Source organism: Schistocerca gregaria, chromosome 6 (assembly GCF_023897955.1).
Source record: "Schistocerca gregaria isolate iqSchGreg1 chromosome 6, iqSchGreg1.2, whole genome shotgun sequence".
Taxonomy (NCBI): domain Eukaryota; kingdom Metazoa; phylum Arthropoda; class Insecta; order Orthoptera; family Acrididae; genus Schistocerca; species Schistocerca gregaria.
Genome location: NC_064925.1, coordinates 494,992,004 through 495,008,075, shown reverse-complemented (window position 1 = coordinate 495,008,075; position 16,072 = coordinate 494,992,004). Strand labels below are relative to the sequence as shown.

The following is a 16,072-nucleotide window of genomic DNA, read 5'->3' as shown; positions in this document are numbered from 1 at the left end:
AGAACCGAAGTAGTTTCGGCCACCGTCGTAGAACTGCAAGATAGATGACTGTAGGATATACGGCAGAGAGAGAGAGACAGACAGAGAGAGAGAGAGAGAGAGAGTATTCTATTGTCGCTCCTCACCCAGAAAAATTGTTCTTGTCCTCTTGATAAGAAACGGAAAAATCTTCAAAAGTTTATCTTTCTAATTTGATAGACGTCCCAAAACAGTTTCGATTTGCAATGTGATAATTGTCAATTGGATCTATTTACTCCAACAAGCCTGTTCTTTTATGACATCAACACGGAAACATTCAACACGATACAGTACAAAAAGTATGTCCACAATTATGAAAACGACCTACAGCCGTCTTCCAGTTGTACAGTTGTATACACAGTGAGAATGCAATACACATTTAGTGTTTACTACGTGCAATAAACTGACAATCCGCACGGTCATAAATAAATGAACCCTGCGCCCGTTTTAGCGTCACGGGTGAAGGCGAGGTACCGCTGCAACTTTCATTTTCCTTCAGCCTTGAAAACAACCTTTCCGCTCTGAGCCGGGATGGTTTTTTCGTTACATTCTCCAAAACCCCAGCATAGGCGATTCGAGAGCGATCCAGCAACGTTTAAGAAAATTTATTGTTGATATACTCACAACTGAACACATCAGTGCTTTACTGAATAAATAGCCTAATCAGATTTCAAGAAAATCGTAAAGAAGCCTTGTTTTTAACATCTGTAACCTTTCTCTTTTTATTGCTCTCCTCTCTCTTTCTCTCTCTCTCTCTCTAACACACACACACACACGCATATATCGACGCAGATAGTAATAAGTAACTATGTTCCTAGACCAGTAATATTGCCGGATGCGACTATATCAGTATTATTGCTGTGTGCAGCAAGGTTTCGGGCTTGTAGCCGGATGAGATCGACATCTTGCCATGATATTTCGGGTGATGGTCGTTCAACCATTTTCAGGTGAATTTTACGCTGTAGTTTTCTAATGCGCGTTGTGACTTTCTACCAAAAATCGGCGAGCTGGCGCATGTGCATAGGTTTTCGATGCGTGACCGCTATGTGTCAGTTTAGCGGCATATGTCGAATATTGACGCATCTGAAACGTTTTGAGAAAGAACTCCTGTAAGAATGTGACATATTTCACGTTTTATTTCTTCGGCTGCATCGCTGCAAAGAGATCTAACAGCTACTTCAAGCCCGCATCTCGTGGTCGTGCGGTAGCGTTCTCGCTTCCCGCGCCCGGGTTCGATTCCCGGCGGGGTCAGGGATTTTCTCTGCCTCGTGATGGCTGGGTGTTGTATGTTGTCCTTAGGTTAGTTAGGTTTAAGTAGTTCTAAGTTCTAGGGGACTGATGACCATAGATATTAAGTCCCATAGTGCTCAGAGCCAGCTACTTAGATAGAACTGATACAATCAGTTTAAGGCACGGCTTTAGGCGTAGGCACGAAGATCAGATCTTTTTTTGGACAACGTGAGGCTGTCGATCATTGAAAAGGTCAGATGTTGGTGATGATGTAGTCCTGAATGCTTTGAGTATAATGCCGCTTGGGCTTTTGGTTACACTTGGGTACTGATAGGATTGGAGACGGCGTTGTATGAAAAACGACGTGCGGTGGGTATTACGGAAAATCAAAGATAACTATCTTATCAGCATCTCTGCAAGAAAAGAGAGAATACAGCCATCATCTGGTGTAGGAGAGGTAGGTCAGGTTATAATTGATAAGATGGGTCATATTTCAGGTATTATTTCAAGGCCTGCAAAGGGAAGGCAGTTTAAAATTGCCTCGGAAAAGCACTGCGGTTATGGAGCTACAAGATACTTCTGAGGAACTGTGAAATATCATGCTGGCGAATTATGACCTTCTTGGAGACTAACTATTTCATCAGTATGAATCAACATGACTACCGCAAGTAATGAATTGTTCGTCCATGAGACCCAGAAGGCAGCAGATAAAGGCACCCGTGTCCTTTGACTTACGGAAGGTTGTTGATGTGTTCCGCTCAGTCACCAGAGACAATATGAGGGTACAGAATATCAGACCAGCTTAGTGATTGAGATGAAGAGTTCCTCCTCACTTTAACAAAGCCTGTCGTTATTAAGGGGGAGAAATCTTCAAATGTAAAATTAATTTCGGGCATAACCCAAGGGAGTGTATTAGTATCATTATTGATCACGGAACATAAAGGGTGGTCAGAAACAGCCCGGAAAGCTTCTAAGGGTGTTGCAGGTTAGATTATGCAGAGAAATAATTGTTGCGCCGATTCTGAGATAATCAGCGTTATGCGCGCAAATTTAAGAAACCCGCCAGATACAGTGTTCTTAGTTTGGTTTCCTAAAACCGAACAAAGTAGCGATACGAAAACTGGACGTGGGGCGGTAGTAAGGATCGAACCCGAGTTAGAGGCTGAGCAGTCTCGTGGGGCTATCATCTGCTCTATGAGAACAACTGACATTAATTGTAGCTGGCTGGCCATATGAATTTGCACATGCAGTGGCGTGATTGGGTAACTTCAATGCCAGTGAACTCTGAAATGGCTCAGCGCATCGAATTTCCTTCTTACCAGTTATTTCTCAGCACAGCCTATGCTACAAAACCTTTACAAGCTTATCAGACTGTTTCTGGCCACACTGTATGTAAATGACCTAGTGAATAAAGTCAGAGAATGGGCGGGGATGCGGTTGTATACTTTGGAGTCGCAACGCTAGAAAATTGTTACGAAAGGTTCGAAGCTGACCCTCAGTATAAACAAACGAAACTTATTGCACAGAAAGGCCCAAAGACCCTTTATTATACGACCGCGCAATAACTGAATAATAACTTGCAGCAGTCAGATCTCATTAAACGTCTGGGAGACCATGTACAGAGCGATTTATAGAGGAACTACCACATAAAACTAATCGTAGGAAAGGCAGGTGACGCTCTGACACTTACTGGAAGAATCCTCAGGAGGTTTAGGCCAGCCATGGAGGATGGGTATTTTACAAAATCCTAATTCGAGCTGAACTTGAATACTCTTCGTCTGTCTGGGCCCCTTAACAGATAGGTTTGACTGAGAAAATACATAAGATCCAAAGAACAGCTGCACATTTCTTCACAAGTTCGTTTAATAACGAGGAAAGCGTCATGCAAGATTCTCGTTCAACGCTTGCGGCAGGTTGGAAGGAAGGCGTTGCGCAGGGCGAAGTGGTTTAGGCCTCTTGTTTAAATTACCTTTATCGCTGCCACAGACTCGCTCTCTGCATTCCTCGCTGAGTGTGGGTTTATTGTGGCTGTACGGCTCGCCAGGTGCCGCTATCTGTGCAGAGACGGCGTCACGGCTCTGCGAAGTACATTTTAGCCGACAGTAAGAAAACTATTTGATGAAAAACCTTATTTTCGCACATCTTACAGTCTGAAATCTTCACCCGATAAAGGACAGTTTGTTTTCGTTATTGGTCATAATTACTGCGGTGCATCAAATTAAGGAAAACATTGCACGAAATTTTTTAAAGTTTGCAGAGGTAAAACCACGTTGCGTAAACTTCGCTACCATTCTCGTAAATTGCTGCGGATGAAATTTAGATAAAATGTCGAAATTTTATTTAAAATTGAGAGGAGAACGATGTCTCATGTCGGTCTCGAGTTATTGGTTTTTATAGCTCATGGACAGTCACGTGTAACGCGCCCATTTGCGCCCCTCTATGCATCAGGAATGACGTGCTGATAATAAACGTCACATTTCATAAACGGTTTAAGGTACCGGAACGAGGTTTTTTTTGCAAAATCATAGCACGCAAAGTGGCACGTATGCTGGATGGTAAATATTCGTAACTTCATCTAAATATGGAAGTAATTCGTCCGCAGTAGTAAGAGGTCGGCGGAACAGGAAACGAAACACGCCGTTAGAGCTTCAGGAAAACCTAGGGGCCGCGTTTAAAAACATCTTCGGCAGCTGGGGAGCGGCAGAGCATGAGTTAACCCGTCCACATCATTTAAGGGGTTAAGAGAAAGTACGTTCCTAGAAAAGTCAAAGATCTTGGAAGTAAAATTAGGTAGATTCGAACTCGCACGGAGCCTTGCCAACTACATCTACAGCTACATTTGCAATATTGGTCTGTTATCTAGATTAACAAAGAACAGACCTCCAGTAAACTTACATTACAACTGTTATATAACACATAAACCAGCAGACAATGGAATTGTAAAAAATCAACTCTTACAAACAGTTCCTGCATTCACACTTACAATGGGTCATTACCTTCCTCTAACCTCGTGGACATGTGCGGGTTATACCATCTAGCCAAATACAAAATAATTAAGATTTATGACTTACAAAAGTATATTACTAAATTACAGATGCTCATACTGGTTTTTACCACTGGATCATCATTATTATTAGCTATGGATAAGTTTTAGAAGGCTAAGAGGCAAGCTATCTATCAGATTCTGTCCTGAATCTTTTTCTACCTGTCCCTAGCTTGCGCTGATTTATATAAGGTTATCTCACTCTCAACACACTTCTTCCACCTTCTCGAGACAGTCCTGGCGGGCAAGTTTATTGCTTATACTATGAACCCTTGATGATGTTTTTGATCGCAAGCTTTTCTTTATTAATATAGACTAGATTTGCGGCCAATCTCTGCTGCACAGCACACATGGCTTTTCTCACCTATGGTCGCCACGCTGCAGTTGTTCTGTCTGATAATGACACTGTTCGTGGGTCGATATAATATCGACTAACTTTGTTAAATTACTCAGTTGCTCAACGTTAAGCAATAAATGATGACCGTTCTGGGTGGTTATGGCTGTCCTCTCAGATTAGACAGCTTGTGCTTATGTTGGACAAGCGAAGACAACGTGCTGAGCTGTACCAGTCCCTCTACCACATTTACAGGATGGTGTTGGCCTTTCTCCAATCCTGTGGAAATGCACCGGATTTGGTCCGGTACCAATCATCTTGTTGGTAGTATACAACTTAAATTACCCCTTTCACATCCGGAAGGTAACATAGTGTACACTCTTCTGGCTGTATCCGAACGGCTCCACTCATTTTGCCACAGTTATAATACTAATCGCTCGATTTTTTGGTTGTTCTGACATGCTCTTTCCCATTATCTGTTCAACTTTGATAAATTCTTGTTTCTTTATCCAACAGTTGGCCGTTGTTTGTCTAATTATGAGATCGATAGTGGATAGGCCCGTGAAAAGTCGTAACCAATCTGTAAGAGTGGCCCCGAACGATCCAGTAGTTGTTATTATATTCCTTTGACGCCTCCTCCGGGGCATGATTGGTCTCACCAGCCTGAGCCTATGGGTCCAGCGGCTAGTTCCATAACCCACAATCGAGACAGGCAGACTGTCATGACATAATTTAATTACATCTGTTGCTAGATTAAATCTCCTCTACCCTATACTGATTATCTTATTATAGGATCCTTAAGTTTTGTTGCTGACTTGATCGATATGCTAGTCAAAGCTAAGTCTCTGGTCAAAGTGGACACCGAGTCAACGCGCCCGCTCTTGCAAAACTTTGCCTTTAAACCATGTATAATCACCGACTAGGCTCTTCACGCGCACCATTGGTGACTGGAACAGGAAAAGAGGAGAATGACGGCGGAGATCTCTGCCTCACACCATGATGTGGCTCACGGAGTGTAGATGTAGGTGAAGAGAAGTGGTGTAGGTGCTTTAGGAGCCGTCGGCAGTGGGACGTGTCGGTGTGAGTGGCGCAGGTGCGTGCAGAGAAATCGCCGCGCCCGTTTCGTCAGCGGAGCGGCAGCAGCCGCTGCAGTGGGTGTCCTTGCGTGCATACTCGGCCGCTGCGAGTAACTGTACCGGTGGCTGGAGCGCGCTGTTTACTGCCCGTGACCGCGGACGAACGCGCCGACGCCCGCCTCTGCGTCTCTGGAGCAGCAGCCGTGTCTTTGTTCTCCAGCGTTTATGTGTTCCCGTTCGCGAGCGTGCATTTGCGTACGAGCAAGTAGGAGCGCTAAAGAAGTACAGGGTTGAACAGAATCAGAGACGAGGGCATCGTCAAGAGTGCCCCAGTGAACTGGGGACTACTGCTATTCTCTACATACATTAACGATTTGGCAGACTGGCAGGGCAGCAATCTGCGGTTGCTCGCTCATGGTGCCGGAACTGAGTCACTGTAGGAGGATACGAGATGGCTTAGACAAAATTTCTAGTTGGTGCGATGAATGGCAGCTTGGTTCAAATAGCTCTGAGCACTATGGGACTTAACATCTGACGTCATCAGTCCCCTAGAACTACTTAAACCTGAAACTTCCTGGCAGATTAAAACTGTGTGCCGGACCGAGACTCGAACTCGGGACCTTTGGCTTTCGCGGGCAAGTGCTCTACCAACTGAGCTACCCAGGCACGACTCACGCCCCGTCCTCACATCTTTACTTCTGCCAGTATCTCGTCTCGCAGGAGAGCTTCTGTAAAGTTTGGAAGGTGGGAGACGAGATACTGGCAGAAGTAAATATGTGAGGATGGGGCGTGAGTCGTGCTTGGGTAGCTCAGTTGGTAGAGCACTTGCCCGCGAAAGGCAAAGGTCCCGAGTTCAAGTCTCGGTCCGGCATACAGTTTTAATCTGCCAGGAAGTTTCATATGAGCGCACACTCCGCTGCAGAGTGAAAATCTCATTCTGAATTCTTAAACCTACCTAACCCAAGGACATCACACACATCCATGCCCGAGGCAGGATTCGAACCTGCGACCGTAGCAGCCGCGCGCTTCCAGACTGAAGCGGCCGGCTAATGACAGCTTGCTATAAATGGCCAAAAATACAAGTTAATGCAGATGAGTAGGAAAAGCAAACCCCTAATGTTCGGGTACACCATTATTAGTGTCCTGCAAACAGAGTCACGTCGTTTAAGTAATATAGCAAAGCGTTACGAAATGGAACGAGGATGTGAGAATTTTGGAAGGGAAAGCGAATGGTTATCTACATGTAATTCGGAGTATTTCTGGAAAAGGTGATTCACTTGTAAACGAAACCGCATACAGGACGCTAGTGCGACCTATTCTTGAGTGCTGCTCAAGTATCTGAGATCTGTAGTACGTCGGATTTTAGGAAGACCTCGAAAAAATTCAGAGACGGGCTGCTAGATTTGTTACTGATCTGTTCGAACGACATGGAATTGTTACGTGGATGCTTCTCAACTCAAATAGGAATCGCTGGAGGGAAGGCGACATTCTTTTCGAGGAACCCTATTGACAAATTTAGAGAACCGGCTTTGAAGCGAACTACGGAACGATTCTTCTGTCTCCAACATACATAAGGACCATCAAGATAAGATACGAAAAATTAGGGCTCATACGAAGGCGTATAGACAGCCGTTTCTCCCTTCTACCTTTTTCCAAGTATAACAGGAAAGGAAAGAACTAGCAGTAATACGGGGTACCTCCACCACGCGCCGTTCGGTGAATTGCCGAGTATATATGTCCATTGTGAACATATGAGGGCAAGCGGATAAGCTGTCTCTGTCAATATAAGTGAAATTTTATTTTTGTCTTCGCAACATATCGTTCCGTAGGCGCCAATCTGTGTGCCTATCTCTGTTCGGTATCGTAGTTGTCTGGTCCAGTATCCGGTACTACGAATCCCTCTCTATTAGTTCTAAAATCCAAATATTAATCATGTGCACTTTTATAGACATAGTAACATAAGTCAGTGCAGCCATTTAAGCGAGAAAGAACTTCGAAATATTTAATGAAACAAATTACTCGTGTGTGCTTGTAGATCCTCGTTGATATTTGTAGCTTATTGAAATCGTAGCTCGCCGGAAACAGCAACTGTCTAGGCGGTACGATCGGGTTTGCTTTTAAAATTTGAATACTGCAGGTTCCTATTTCTTCCGTCACTCATTTTACTTTTTTCATCTCATGTTTCTGTATAAATCGATCTCCATTCTGATACAATCAATTCATTTAAGCAGATCAACTTCATAACTGCTTCACTATATCTACTACTCGCGCCAATACCTTAACAACTACTACCTGCTACCAGAGACATTAATACACTATTAGTTCTTTTACAAATATAATCAATTTCGAATTAAATTTGAATGATGAAAACCGTTCCTTTTCTGAAAAATATATCTTTTGTCACTTTCACACGTTATTTATATTTATAAAGAAAATATGAGTAAGTAAATAAAATGGCATCCGTTGGATGCCTGTCTGCACAGTTACCAGCGAATATTCAAATTTGAAGGAGGGCAGCAATCAGTCGCAAAAATCCGTGATTTATTGCACATCTAGATTTCGACTATGACATTGCCATCATCGATGCCTTACCGGAGACTAAGAAATTTTATTAGAATTACAATAAACACGAAGTTACAATTCTGATTCCGTCTGATCGACTCTTCAATTTAATGCGAGTATTATATTGCACAATACGTAGAAAAAATAGCAGGTCCTCGGTGGCGTCGGGTAGAATTGTAGAGAAATTTGGTGCCAATGAGACGTCGTTAACCCACCTCATAGTTCACATTAACTTGTGAGCCGTAGCACGCGTCGTCACTTTGTTGTCTGGAGCGTCGCCGACCATAGCGGTAACGCTTTTGCACCATTACAGACGGGGGCTGTAGGCACCTTTTAGCCAAATTTCAAACTTATGCGACACAGTGGCAGACGATTACGGGGTTTCGCAAAATTGATCTTTTAATTTTATTGCGTTGTCTAGTTACACCTGAGGCAAAAGTGACGCTACCTCTTACCATAGAAGATAGACCGAACAAAAAACACATTACAGAATTATTAACGTTAGAAAAAGTTTTTGTCAGTGAAACACTATTTGAAATTTCAAAGGTATCAGAGATAAAATTCAGGGTGCGAAAGGTTGTGTACAACTTGTACAGAAACCAGACTGGAGTCATAAGAGTCAAAGAGCTCGAAGAAAAACAGTAGTTGAGAAGAGAATGAGACAATGACCGATGTTATTCGATCCCCACATACAGCGATATGTAAACGAAACCAAGAAGAAATCTGAAAAAGTTGAAGGAGAAAAAATAAAGTTGTAAGATTTCAATATAACTTCATAATTCTGTTAGAGACACAAAGGACGTGGGAGATCAGTTGAATGGGACAGGATCTTGAAAAGAGGTCATAACACTGCGTCTCTAGCGCTCCCTTGGGGGTTTCTAAAATATCTGTTAAGGGCCCTGGGATAAGATTCGTGCTTTTACTTTCATGTACATTGAAGTCTCATAAGGTCTCGGAACAGCGTTGTCCGTTGTCTTTTCTTAGCAAAGTAGAATGACAGAGATATTCTTTAAATGAAACAGTTTATAAAATCTATTGCATTTATGAATTCCTCAAACTCAATCACATTGCAAGTCGCATGAGTTTAAATGTCTACTGACCAACACACGAATGATCAGTTTCCTTCGGTATTCCCGCTTCACGTAAAACATTCAGAGTCTAAACTTGGTCGGTAACATTTCTAAATCCAGAGCTGCCTACGTAAAGTGACAGTCCCTGCTGGTTTACATACCGCTGCGTTTGCTGACTGTCGCAAGTATTTCCTGTCAGTAATGTATTTGTGCAAGGAGCATTCTACAAGGATTCATCAGCTTAATGCAAGGAAAACATAAGTCATATACTGATTAGTTAGAACATTATGACCACCTACTTAACAGCCGGTATGCCCACCTTTGGGACGGATAACAGCGGCGACGCATTGTGGTAAGAAAGCAGTCAGGCCTTGGTAGGTCGCTGGAGGGAGTTGGCGCCACATCTGCGCGCACACACACACACACACACACACACACACACACACACACACACACATACATACATAATTCCCGTAAATTCCGGGGAGGGGGTGATGAACTCTGATGCCACGTTCAATCACATCCCAGACGTGTTCAATCGGGTTCAGATCTGGCGAGTTGGGCGGCCAGTTCTTCAGTTGGAACTCGCCACTGTGCTCTTCGAACCACTTCATCACACTGGTGGCCTTGTGACATGGCGCATTATATTCCCACTGCCTTCGAGAAACGTGGTCGTCATGAAAGGGTGTACGTGGTGTGCATTCAGTGTACGATAGTCCTTGACCGAGCTCCAGCCGACCCATGGAAACCCACGTGAATGTTTCACAGGCCATAATGTAGCCGCCGCCAGCTTCTCTCCGTCCCGCCATACAATTTTGAAGGAGCTGTTCCCCTGAAGAGGACGTATTCGCGGTCTCCCATCGGCGTGATGAAGAAGGTTTCGGGATTCATCAGACCATGTAACGAACGTCCAGTGCCGATGGTCACGTGCCCGTTTCAATCGTAATTGCCGATGTCGTGATGTTGACATTGGTACATGCACGGGTTGTCGGCTGCGGAAGACCATCATTAACCTAAATTATCCTAAGGACAAACACGTACACCCATACCTGAGGGAGGACTCGAACCTCCTCCGGGACCAGCAGCTCAGTCCATGACTGGAGCCCCCTAGACCGTTCGGCTAATCCCGCGTGGCGAAGAAATAGAACCTGTTCGAATATAAACGTCTTAGGCAAAAGGACGTCAGTGTTTGCAGTGTTGTTGTGGATACTCATCAGCGCCCGTCTGTATGAACAGCCAGTCAAATATACAGCAAAAGGGCGTAGTCTTATATATACACTTGTTTGATTACCAGATCAGGGATGTGACGGAAACATTCAAAACGAAATCCCTGTTTCAACCACAAATCCATAGTTGTGATAGGTGATCGAAACTCTGGACGGATAGTGTATATAAATATTAATTGTAAACCTACTGTCACGTTCTACACTGTAAATTGTCATGAATATGATCAGCGGAACATGCAAAAAAACTATACTATACTAAGAGAGGACGTCGATTCAAATCCCTGTACGGCGACCCAGTTTCAGGTTTTCTAAAGTTTTTCTAGATCGCGCAACACAAAATGCTGGAACGGTTTCTCTAAAAAGAACACGGCCGATTTTATTCAGCTGGTTCGGATATATCTGCAGAGAAACCATGATACTCTGCGCTAAACTTGATCGGTAGTCCTGTCCACGACGAGAAACCAAGTCTTGGAGATAATACTGAAAGCAACTAAAGTAAGGACAGAATTGAGTGTGCGGCAGAAGCAACCGGGGAACGCCACAATGTCGGACCAGAGGTGCGACAAGACGCCTGTGAAATACGTTATGTGACAAAATAATTAATGAAGTGAGGTCCTCAGACAATAAAGCGGTAGAGACTTTTAATTGGGAATGCGCTAAATCATGAGAAGCCAATGAGGTGCTGTAGATACAGTTCGAAAACATGTACGGAAATATCCCTATCCTCGCTACTCAGCCCCTGAAAAACGTTTGTGCTATGAAAACGACTGACACTAATTATATCCGGCGGACCGTTTGAACTTACACGCACAACGGCTTGGTTAGCTCAATTTCAACGCTAATCAGCTCGGAAACGGCGCAACGTATCGAATTTTTTTCTTTACAATTATTTCTCAGCACAATCAACCCTGTAACTCCCTTACAAGCTTTTCAGACTGTTTCTCACCACGCTGTACGCGTAGTTCACGGAATTTAAGTCAAAAAATCAAGTCTCCCTTTCACTTCGACCAACCGGCTCAATTCCCTTTCGCACGAACCCCTGGCCCCCAATCCCTGGCAAAACACACACTCCGGACGCGGCACAATGCACGAGTCGCAGCTTTATCGCCCAGTTGCTGTTTTGAGTGAAATCACACTATAGTTGAACACACAAAAATTACAACAGTTAAACAGCTCTCAGACTGACCTGCTCATGTAGCGTAACGCACTGCGCGCTAGCTTGCAAGACAGGGGAGTAAGTCGGGTCAGCGCAGTGAATTAACATCCGTGGGTTGGTATACCAGCCAACATGAGTGTGGTTTTTAGGTGGTTTCCATCGTGCTTTTAGGCAATTACTGGGTTACCACAAATTTCTCCTCAGAGAATACGAACCAGGAACAAAAAACACAGTAAGTTTACACGATTTACAGACAGATAGTGCATTCGTCTGCCGTCCCGTCTGTATCTAGACTAACGTGATGCCAGGAAGGTCATCAGAAAATTAAATAACAAAATGAAATTTGAAAAATCCTGAAAAAGTGAAGCCAGTACTAGAAAGGATAAACACTGGGGAAAACAAAGAAGAAAAAAATCAGGTTTGAAACTAGATTGCCGGCCGTGGTTGCCATGCGGTTCTAGGCGCTAAGTCCGGAACCGCGCGACTGCTACCGTTTCAGGTTCGAATCCTGCCTCCGGCGTGGATGTGTGTGATGTCCTTAGGTTAGTCAGGTTTAAGTAGTTCTACGTTCTAGGGGACTGATGACCACAGATGTTAAGTCCAATGATGCTGAGAACCATTTGAACCATTTGAAACTAGATTCCAGCAACACGGAGACACGTCTTACATATTACGAGCCAGCACAGCAGAAACACAAGTCATCTTCTTTCATAACGTTCTTCCGTAACTACGTTGTTTGCTTCCCTGAATTGATATGACATCGAAATTCTTGCAAATGACACGACAGTCACTGATCGCAAGTTCTTATTTGTTCAGGAACAGAAACCGCAAACATCCATTAATATCAGGGACATGTGTGGCTACTATTTTACCATAATTTTAATCCATGTGATTGTACTACTTATGGCTACGTATTTTAACTGCTTTCCCGGTCAACTACATGCAGACAGATTAGTTGATCGAAACAGGTAACTGAATAAATAAATATTTTCGATCACTGAAATGGCAGTTTCGTTACACTGGATCGCAGTCACCTTCACAGTGGCTATGTCACGCCTCATCGTGATCTAACACTGACAGATTATTTCTAGAAGCGGTATCTGAAGGGGAAAGTTTATGACAACAAACCGTAACCCACTGTTACCTTGAAAGCCAACATCAATGGAGCAATGCTGGTGGCAAAAGTGTTCAAATAGTCGAAGACATTGCAAAACTCTTGGACAGCTGTTTGGCCGTAAATTTAGTCTACGTCTAGCACTTTTACGGTACCATATCTATTAATATAAAATGTAAGATCAGATTTCAAAGCTTCGTAATAGCACAATCACTGGTATCATTATTATTAAAAATAACTTTGAGCTTTCGGAAAGGAGCTGGGCATCCTGCATTGCACTTTTAAATGTAACTATTACACAATCTACATCTACATTTATACTCCTCAAGGCACCCAACGGTGTGTGGCGGAGGGCACTTTACGTGCCACTGTCATTTACTCCCTTTCCTGTTCCAGTCGCGTATGGTTCGCGGGAAGAACGACTGCCGGAAAGCCTCCGTGCGCTCTCGAATCTATCTAATTTTACATTCGTAATCTCCTCGGGAGGTATAAGAAGCGAGAAGCAATATATTAGATACCTCGTCCAGAAAGGTACCCTCTCGAAACCTGGACAGCAAGCTACACCGCAATGTAGAGCGCCTCTCCTGCAGAGTTTGCCACTTGAGTTTGCTAAACATCTCCGTAATGCTATCACGCTTACGAAATAACCCTCTGACGAAATGCGCCGCTCCTCTTTGGATCTTCTCTATCTCCTCTGTCCACCCGACCTGGTACGAAATGAGCAATACTCAAGAATAGTTCGAACGAGTATTTTGTAAGCCACCTCCTTTGTTGATGAACTACATTTTCTAAGGACTCTCTCAATGAATCTCAACCTGGCACCCGCCTTACCAACAATTAATTTTATATGATCAATCCACTTCAAATCGTTCCACATGCATACTCCCAGATATTTTACAGAAGTAACTGCTACCAGTGTTTGTTCCGCTATCATAACATATGGAACTGCGTAATTTGGTTGAATAGGCTAAGGCACTGGATCTGTTCCATTTGTCAAAACTTCTGTGTTTTCCTGTTTTGTACCGTGTGAGAGCCTATTAGCTACTTCGAGATGACCACATACGTACGTATTTAGGAGAAACCAGAGTTGAAATTTACGTACCATTTATCCAGATTTCTGTTCTCCATGCTTTCCCGTTTCGGGCCACAAAAGTACCGTAATCCCTTCCACCATCCATTTCGAATTAAGGAAGAATATCGTTCGTAACGACGACGTGACGTTAAATGTTAAGGTTCCTTCCTTGTCGAACATACGCAGTCTACGTATCTGCGGTACGAAGCAGAAATAGATGCCGTCGGCGAAGGCGCCGAGACGCACGCGTTACCGGAAAATGGAGGCGTGTTGTTGCAGCACGCGTTCGGCGTTTAGCGAGCACTTGTCAAAGAGGCGCCCGTGGAAGGCAAACAGTTTACGTAATGCGTTCCGAAGGCCGGGCGGGCGCGCGACCTTCCGGTGAGGTGTCGGCCCAACATTCCAGCGCCGTCAGCAGGGCGCGGCCGGCCGCCCTCGCAGGCTTAAAAACCTGGCGGGGTGCCGAGGATGATGCACGGGAATGCGGTCGAAACGACAGTGCTTAGCAGTGCTGTTCCGTCTACGGGAGGGACGGTGCCATCGGTGGAATGCTCATCACATGTTGTGACTGGTTGAGCTGTTAAAGGTTTCCGAAGTAGTGTCCTTGTTCCGTGACTAATGATGCAAGTAGGCGCGGAAGAAAACAAGTCATCGTAATGAAACTGCATGTTAAAGGGTTGTTGTTACTGTAGCGATTCTTAATGAAGGTCTACGGAAGTTGATACAAACTCCGCGAGGCAGCTTGCTGATCAGCATGAGTAGTTGGATTCTCCAAAGGCAGTTCCTAACTTACCCGTACTTGTGCAAATTATACCGTCCACTATCTTTGACTTCCATCTGTTGTAGAATCTCAGAGACAATGTTAATTTACACACACCAAAAACAAGTTTTGCATCACCTCTATTCCGAGACTTCCGGAACCTGTACAGAAAATTGGAACAGAGATCAACATAAACATCATTTCCGCCCTTTTTATTGCTCATGAAAACCACACATTGCATGTTGTACCACCATACAGTGAGTCCCTCAGAGGTAGTGGTTCAGATTGCTGTACACATCGGTACCTCCAACACACAGTAGCACATCCTGTTGCACTGACGCATGCCTGTGTTCGTCGTGGCATACTATCCACAAGTCCATCAAGGCACTGTTGGTTCAGATTGTCCCACTCCTCAACGGCGATTCGGCGTAGATCACTCAGAGTGGTTGGTGGATAACGTCGTCCATCAACAGCCCTTTTCAATCTGTCCCAGGCATGTTCAATAAAGTTCATGACTGGAGAAGATGCCTCCCATTCTAGTCGAGCGATGTTGTTATCCTGAAGGAAGTCATTCACAAGATATTCACGATGGGGGCGCGAATTGTCTCCATGAAGACGAATGCCTCGCAAAATGCTGCCGATATGGTTGCACTATCGGTCGGAGGATGGCATTCACGTATCGTTCAGCCATTGTGGCGCCTTCCATGCCCACCAGCGGCGTACGTCGGCCCCACATTATGCCACCGCAAAAGAGCAGGGTTCAAATGGCTCTGAGCACTATGGGACTTAACTTCTATGTTCATCAGTCCACTAGAACTTAAACCTAACTAACCTAAGGACATCACACACATCCACGCCCGAGGCAGGATCCGAACCTGCGATCGTAGCGGTCGCGCGGTTCCAGACTGTAGCGCCAAGAACCGCTCGGCCACCCCGGCCGGCAAAACAGCAGGGAACCTCCACCTTGCTGCAGTCGCTGGACAGTGTGTCTAAGGCTTTCAGCTTGACCGGGTTGCCTCCAAACACGTCTCCGACTATTGTCTGGTTGAAGGCATATGCGACACTCCTCGGTGAACGTGATGTCGATCCCGAGCGGTCTATTTGGCATGTTGTTGGGCCCATACGTGCCGCGCTGCGTGGTCTCGTGGTTGCAAAGATGGATCTCTCCATGGACGTCACGAGTGAAGTTGCACATCATGCAGCCTATTGCGCACAGTTTGAGTTGTAACACGACGTCCTGTGGCTGCACGAAAAGCATTATTCAACATGGTAGCGTTGCTGTCAGGGTTCCTCCGAGTCATAATCCGTACACAGCGGTCATCCACTGCAGTAGTAGCCCCTGGGTGGCCTGAGCGAGGTATGTCATTGACAACTCCTGTCTCTCTGTATCTCCTCCATGTCCGAACATCAT

At 44.7% G+C, this 16,072-nt stretch overlaps 1 protein-coding gene and 1 non-coding gene across 3 annotated transcripts in view; both read left to right on the top strand.

Moving 5' to 3' along the window:
• LOC126277921 (zinc finger CCCH domain-containing protein 13-like) overlaps positions 1-16,072 on the top strand; it is a 963,772-nt gene that overhangs the window by 744,425 nt on the left and 203,275 nt on the right. The window lies entirely within an intron of this gene.
• Positions 6,499-6,573, top strand: Trnas-cga (transfer RNA serine (anticodon CGA)). The gene has a single exon. It is a non-coding gene; the product is annotated as a tRNA-Ser (tRNA).